At 38.9% G+C, this 8,217-nt stretch overlaps 1 pseudogene across 3 annotated transcripts; it reads right to left on the minus strand.

Moving 5' to 3' along the window:
• Window positions 1-413: 413 nt before the first annotated feature.
• Window positions 414-7,794, minus strand: LOC149831933 (putative clathrin assembly protein At2g25430 pseudogene; annotated as a pseudogene). 3 transcript variants are annotated; one of them, XR_016433316.1, is made up of 3 exons: window positions 7,556-7,794; window positions 5,040-5,149; window positions 414-2,613 (listed from the first exon to the last, which is right to left on the minus strand). The product of XR_016433316.1 is annotated as a putative clathrin assembly protein At2g25430 pseudogene, transcript variant X1 (transcript). The 3 variants fall into 3 exon arrangements; XR_016433318.1 differs by having other exon boundaries at window positions 414-2,605; window positions 7,556-7,787; XR_016433317.1 differs by having other exon boundaries at window positions 5,040-5,226; window positions 7,556-7,787.
• Window positions 7,795-8,217: the final 423 nt, after the last annotated feature.

Here is an 8,217-nt window from a genome sequence, read left to right on the forward strand (position 1 = left end):
ATGTATTTTTTTAAGTGCTAAAAATCAACGACTGACAATGCTTGTATTGTAAAATTGTCTGCCGTGTCCATTTTTTCATGTTAAAAAAAACATGTTTTAGATGTAAAATCTTCATGTAAAGCATATTTCTTATTAAATACATTACAAAGAACAAATAAATTATGACCGATCCATGAAACTCTCAAACACCAGAGAACGGTGAACTAGCTCGTAACTCATTCCACCGAGCTCAATTTCCAAGCTGAGCCGAGCCCAACCGCGAACTGCTCGTCTCGTTTCCCAGCCTTATTTTCAGTCAGCCCATAGTGGAAGGGATTCCACAAAATGAAGATTGAGAAAGGTAAATAGGCGGTCAACAATGAAAAGGTGAGAATGAAGAATAAGAACATAACGCCTCAAAAGAAAATGACGTTAAAAAAAATCAACTTCGTTTTTTAAAAAAGATTAAAAAACGTAGTCAGAACTCCTTTTTGACAACCAATTTTACAATGATATCTAACGACTGATAGACTACATGACAATCAATAGTATTCCAATAAGAAGATAGAAAAGAAGACTCATAACCATAAAACGGATACTCGCCCCATCCCGCTCTCCTCTGTTCTCTCCCTACAACAGCCATCATCACCAACGATCCTCTCTAATAATATGAACAAGAGCAAGTAGGTCGTGATGGTGAGAGAACAGCAACAATACCTTCTGTAGGTGGTGACCAGCAGTAGTGTGCTGCTCTCAATAAGGAGTGGTGGCATAGTGATAAGGCCCATACCCGAAACCGTTTGCAGGGGGCATCCCATAAAGCATATACATTGACGGCCCAGCTGCAGCAATCTTGGCCAACCCAAGTTGGCCTTGCATGCCATCCCTAGCATACTGCTGCCACAACATCTGTTCCTGAACCAACAGCTGCTGCTTCTTCTCAATATCGGCCATCTGCACATAGGATGGAGGTGGCACACTCAAGGAAGCTGCAAAAGGATCTTGCAGGCCCTCGGCAACCGGGGTACCGGTGGGAGCAGGCAATGCAAGTAAACCTGTCTTGAGCTTGTCCGGGTTAGGCAACACCACGCTGCTTGCACTACCACCGGTGTTCAGGTGTGCGCTCATTACCTGCCTGCTTGCCCCTTGATCATACATTCCGTCCAAGAGCAGTGGATCAAAACCGCCAGCCAAGGTGGCCTTCTGCTTGGAAAGGTTGCTAGCTGACTCAACCAAAGCCAGCTCCCAATCAGCCTTTCCACTCTCTGCAAGAGGAGTCTGCCATGCCGAAGTGACTTCCTCGCCCGAATTGGAAGGAAATGCTTCCCATGTATCTTTTTTTGCAGGTGGCCCGGAGAATAATGCCAGAGCAAGCCTATCAGCTTGATCATCTGCAGATGGTGCATCTTCTGCTAGATTCAACAAGTCCCCTGTTTCTTGTTTCTTAGGAGGTTCCTCCGGTTGAGGTTTAAAATCAGCAGGTGCTGGGAGTGCCTTTATGCTGTTCATATCCTGCTCCACAGGTTGTTCTTCCTCTTGGGGAGGCGGTGCCGGCACAGGGGCAGGTGCTTCCTTACGTGGCCTCTCTGGAGTCTTGGGCGTACGAGAACGGTCTCTCATAAATTCCTCGAGCGTCTCCAAAAGCTTATCGGTGATCTTCTGCACCTGAGGATATTCGGATGATCTTGCAACCCCTATGTCCTTGCAGCAATTGTAGAAAGAAGCAAGTTCATCAATCTGTTTGGCAGCACTGCTATAAGCTTCAAAAGTTTTCCCACAGTCTCGAAATTCCATATCAAAGAAACGATCGAGTAGGACAGCCAAAATTTCACAGATGTCAGCATAGAGCAGAAAGCTCTCCCTTACTAATGAGTAGAGGGCAATCAAGACCATCCTGCAGTTTTTGGCTGCACCAGTTGGACGACAAGCTAAGACGCGGTCAAGAACCTGCTGCAGATGATGCATCCTGCCAAAAAGCCTCTCGACTTTCATCTCCCTCACAGGAGTTGTCACCCTTCTCTCCTCAGTCCTTTCTCTTTTATCCCTACTCTCATTATAAGAATGGCCATTCTCATAGTCTTCACCACAATAATCGGATCTCCTCCTCTCCCTTTGGTTGTTTTTGGCATTACTTTGCTTGATCTCATATGCCAGCCACTCAAGTCTTTGGTCCAGATAGAGTGCATAGGTGCGGACAAAGGCTGAATGGTCCCAGGAATGTGAATGGGCCTCATCCCTGAAATCTGACATGTTGAGAAGACGAGTTCCTCTCCTAGTAGCATACATGAATTCCTGCTGGAAACTAGAATCTCCATCGGCCAAGAGCCTGTGAACAAGCATGAGAGACTTGAGAGCAACAATCCAATCCCGAGTCTTTCCCAGCCTCTTTGAAATGGTTGAAACACAGTCATTGACATATCCCCTTGAATATGAAGTAAGACTGAGGATCTCTAGAAAGTATTTCTCATCCGCTGGATCATCATCATGACTTGTAGCCTTAATGATTGCAACATCTAATTCAGGAGCCGCATTGCTTGAAACTTTTGCTAGACCAATGCTGGTCTGATCTTTCATGGCTCCCAATGCCTGCCTGATTGTGCTTGGAGCCATATTTCTAATTTGTCAACTATGCACCTGATAATCAAACAGATAAATGAAAAATTCCTACAATGTAATGCAGCAGGAAAAAGTAATGTGGTATGGGAAAGATATATATATATATATATATATATATATATATATATATATATAGAGAGAGAGAGAGAGAGAGAGAGAGAGAGAGAGAGGTGGAACATATGGACTTGATTGGACGGGACTACTTTGATAATAGGATTAACTAGGGTCCAACATGAAAGCTTAGCATTCAAGTGTAGGTTCAATTCAGTACTCGAAACACACACATACACAGGCACATGATGGTATCTATTTTTTTCTTTAGGGTGGGGAGGGAGGTGCCGTTACAATTTGGCATTCTAAATTCAATATAATTTAGTTCATTAAGAACTTAATGACACTGAAAGTGCCCTTATATGGCCATAGATCATATATAGGTAGAAAATCTTTTATCTATAGCGACTTTTCTAAATAAGTATGAATTTAGGGTCTTGCGCATAAATTGAATTATACTTTAAGGCTGATTTAAAAGCACTTATCTGAAGGTAAACTTAATTAGTCAAACTGCAACCATAACAATTGCATTTTGACTGAATTAACTTCAAAACTGTGATATGACCAGTTAAAGTATTTCCCTCTACTAGATTGTACATCCAAATGGCATACATACATACATATACATATATATAGTCACAGATATCAGTGATATTTTCACAATATCACGATATTATCACTATAAAATCCAAAAAACGATTTTACAGGCAAAACCCCACGTTATTCTGAAAATATCGGGAATTTAAAGTTATTGCAACAATATTGGGAAAATCTTGGGGGTATATATATATTTATGTTTCATGTTCATGTTCATGTCTTATTGCTTCTTTGCTTAACCTATATTTTTTTATTTATATTTATATTTATATTTATATTCATGCTTTATTTGTTATGTGTGTGTGGTGTGTTATTGCTAAAAAGAAAAATCATAATTTCAAATAGCATAATATTTTCAAAGCAAAGAGATCGATTTGGTCCTGGAAAACATCGGCAAGCGCAAGACTTGTCTTTCACTTGAAAGTACACAAAGTCCTATGATCTAGAGGAAATTATAAGGCTCTTTGAAAAACAATAACTGACATGTTCACAATGTTTCAACACTATCAAGATGTCATACAAACCAATGTTGTGTGTATCATAGTTTTTTAGAATATCAATACGATATGCACTCGTATTGCGATACGAGTACATATCGTAGCTATATCACATGTATCATACGAGGTGTATCGTATGATGCAAGGTCAACACTCTTCAAAAAATGGTCAAATCATAATTTTTCAGTTTTGGATTTTAAAGACCTCTTGAAGGCCGACTCCCTCATTTATGTAGAAGTCATTAGAGAAGTATTCACAGACCCTAGGACTCATGAGAGCGATTTGGGGGCTGAACCATACGCAAGGAAGAGGGATTTTGCGATTTGCTAAAGTAAAAGTGCTTTTCCACCATTTTTCCGCTCAAGGAAGTGAGTTAAGGTAAAAACTCTTTATTATGAATAAAATTACAAAGCTAACCTCTATAAAAATTAAAAATTAATATTAAAGTAGAAATCAAACTCTACACTCCAACAAAGATAGCATAGATGATCCGGCATTGCAAATCGAGTGCAACTATTGCCATAATATTTTTTTATATAATATGAAAGTATGAGTCTTGTGGCATGTTCTTAATTGTAAGATATTTAATATTTTGCATTGTTCTTGATGTTTGATTATGTCTTATGCAGCTCATAGAGACAATATGCAGCTTCATATGATTGAACCACTTAAAGTATTATGTTACTAGCACAATGGCTGGAAATGAAATTCCAAGAAATATTTTTCTGCATATGAACGATAGTTTTAGCTCATAAAACAGTTTGCCATACCCTTACAAGTTCAGCAAAGAACTACACATGATCAATCAACAAACTGAAACTGCAATGTAACTTTCAAAGAAAATTGGCTGCATTGGAAAATCAAAGGATCAAATTGGCATAGTGGGGACCAGAGAGATTTCACTAATTTCAGACAATTTTGAATGAAACCATGGGCTTCAATTAAAGATCCAAAATAAAAAGTGTATCTATTGATAGATATGCTCTTTCATTTGTTGGAGTATAAATTTGGCTTAACTTTTTTAATTCAAACACTCTAATCAATGCCACGGACTTGATCTTAAATAATTATGTTTACCAACCACTCATTCAGAATGCATGAAAGCTTATCATGATGAAGAAACAATTATGACAAATTCTACCCTCGAGCAAATATAAAATTTTGATTCCGATAAGTCAACAAAGCTAGACAAAACAGAGTAATGAAAACTGGGAAAAAATCCATAAGAGCTTTGTATTGTCAAATTAAATAATTCAGGACACGGGTTTTAAATCTTCAGCAAATAGAAATCAAGCTTACCTGGCAAAGGAACTTTCTTCTCTTTCCTTGAAACACCTCTATTTAGAGAAAGACCTCTGTTTTTTGCCACCGAGCCCACTGCCTCCTCCTCTTCCGTTCTGTTACTTGGGCTTTCAAAAATTCCAAAGGATCCCCATGATCAGCAATAAGTCCAGGAAAAAAAACGAATGGACTAATAGAGGGATGTCTGTGCCAAAGTTTTAGAACCATGCAGAACAAAGAGAAAAGAAGTATTCAACTGAAAGGAGACCAGAAAAATCCTCTAGATGGGCACTTGGAAAGAAAATTGAATAATAAAGAAGCAACTATAACGCCCTTACAAAAAAATTAAAATATTATAAAGGAGCCATGAATGCCATATTGAATATATCACGCACTTCAACTACATCCATTTAAGAAGGCAACGAAAATTAAATTTCCTAATCGGAATTCATTATTTCCAAAATCCAAACTTTATTAACTTAAAAATAAACCTTCCAGCAAACCAGGCGTGAGATTATTTATGGCAACCAGTAGATCTTCATATTATGTAGGGAAATTTTCAATTACCCCCAAATGTTTCGGCTTAATTCATGCACACACCAAACTTTTCAGAGTTTGCAAATGTCCACCACAGATTTCTTATTGTTTAATCAAATTACTCCAATCATAAACTAACGTTGGATTGATCTTGGGTTAACCTAACTCATGTTTTGAAGTTACTGTTATACCCCTATAACTGTAAATAAAATTACTTGTTTGCCCTTATTCTAGAAATATGAACAAAGTTTGACCATTTGTAGGGAACCACTATACCATGAAGTTCATTGTTGGTTATTTAAAAAAAAAATTATATACAGCTTAAATTTCAATAAGCCAATCAACCCAGCAAGTACTCGACCCACTAATACCACGACTGGGTCCATTTGGTTCCTCAATAGCTGACCCGATAAATATCCCAATCGAAACTAAATGCATCTTCATTTGACCCAAAAGCCTTTGCTTCACACCAGATCAAATGTAAGAATCAAAGCCACGTGCAAGTAATTCAACACTCTGCAAATGTGACACGAATAGCAAGAGAGCAAAGCTATGTCACCTGGGTACGGGTGCTGGCAAGGAGGGTACAACACGGTAATTTCAAAAAATGTTGATACGGAGACACTGTTAAATATATACTGAAAAATATATATTATATATCTAAAATATATATTATATAAATAATATAAATTATATTTTAAAAATATAATATATAATATAATATAAATATAAGACATGACAAATGCCGTGTCTAGGTACCAGTACCTGTGACACGTTGGCACCCTAAGTGCCGTGTTGCTGTAACATAGGAGCAAGGATAAGAAGAAGAGAAGATGAATAAATAAGCCTTAGAGGAGGATGAATAAGATTAAAAAAAACTACCATGAGAGCATGGATAAGAAGAACAAAAAACAAAGATAGAGAAAGAGAGAGGGGGGGAGGGAGCCTCGACTTTGTGAGAGAGACTCGCGACTTATCCAAAGAACTAGGCTTTACAAAAACAGAAAGTTCCCTAAAAACTAGGCTTTCGGATGTGGTAGCATGGTCATTTAAAAAAATATAACCTGATTAATTAGAGGTAATTAAATTGGGGTCATTTGATTAACCCAGGTAAAAACTTTGGTGGGCATTTGCAAACTCTGAAAATTGGTGTGGGCATGAATTAGGCCTAAACGTTTTTTTCTTCAGGGGGGTGCGTAACACCCTAGTTCCGAGAAAGGAAAAAGAAATCATGGCGTCTTTGAAGAAGCGCTATTTAGCTCGTTCATGGAAAATGGATCGATCTTCACATAGATATAACGCACGACGAAAGCCTTATACCGAAGGTTAATCGTATAGACATTAGCAAAAAGATTAAAAATATTTAATTAGTAAGCAACTTAAAATTAACCTCTCCAGCAAAGGAAAATAGTACAAGCAGGTCTTTGTAACAGAACAATTAAACATCAAAACCCTTAATTCGCAGAAAATGAAAAACGAAATTCACAATAGAAGACATCACGGTCTCTTAAATTTGACCTGTAGGAAAATAGAAAATGCTATCACACGGTAATAAAACACGATCAGAATCAATCACCTGCATGAAAAGGGCTAATTAAAACCTTCACTCATCAAAAATTTAGAATCAAACGCACTAGCATATTAACGTGGCCCTGATCGACCTTCCACAGAGAGAACGCGAACGAAAAGCCTATTCGTCGAAAGAAAAGCCACAAACTCAGACTGCACCAACGATGAAAATGAAGAAGCTCGTCCAGAAACCTACAATGAAATCAAGATCCAACTAACCCGCCGAGCAAAAGCAAAATCGCGCGCTCCGGAGAAGAATCGATCACGGCCGATTCCGGAAATACGGAAAAAGGGCTCAAAATGTCGACAGAAAATGGAAAAGAAAACGGAAAACCAAAGTATTTCCGCGTAAACACATCCAAATCAATCTCTTCGACCAGATCCGTCGATAAGAAATCCCAGTTCGTAGAGAAAGAGACGAGATCTACCTGCAACAATAGCAAATCCCGTCGATCGACCGCAGTTCCCGCGGATCAACTCCTCTTCTCCCCGCACAGGAACCTCCCGGGGAGAACGAAGAAGAGATTCCCCTTCCGAATCGCGAGAGAGAAACCAGACCCTCTTGGATCTCTCTATTGACGAGAGATTGTCATCGCGCCTCTCCTTCTGAGAGAGAGCTCTGCCGCAACCACACGTTACAGCAGGACGAAAAGGAGAGAGAGAGAGCTGGAAAGCTCTGGATCAACAATGAGTTGTTATAGCGGGGACGGCGTAGGGAAGGTACGAAAAGGACAGCGAGGAAAGCGAGATGTAAATAACTAAATAAATAACCAAAAAAAAAGGACCAAGTCTTTGGGGGGTGGAAAGCATAATCATGACATGAAGCTTCAACGCGGGAACAGGTATGAATCCAAAATAAAAATTCGAATGCGAGACTGGATCCGAATGAGATCCGATAAGTAGCATCAATTCCTGATCCGAAATAGGGATGGTAATACTGGACCCAGACTAAAAGATGACTGAAAACAAGAATTTTACATATGAAAAAAGGGTGAGAAACAAATTGGAGCTCATTCATACTAAGGCATCCATAACGGATTTAAAGTGTTAGATTCTGGATTGGACAGCTGACAAACCCTAATCCGTTTGC

The sequence above is a fragment of the Nuphar pumila genome, chromosome 7 (assembly GCF_984573655.1).
Source record: "Nuphar pumila chromosome 7, dmNupPumi1.hap1.1, whole genome shotgun sequence".
In the NCBI taxonomy this organism is placed as follows: Eukaryota; Viridiplantae; Streptophyta; class Magnoliopsida; order Nymphaeales; family Nymphaeaceae; genus Nuphar; species Nuphar pumila.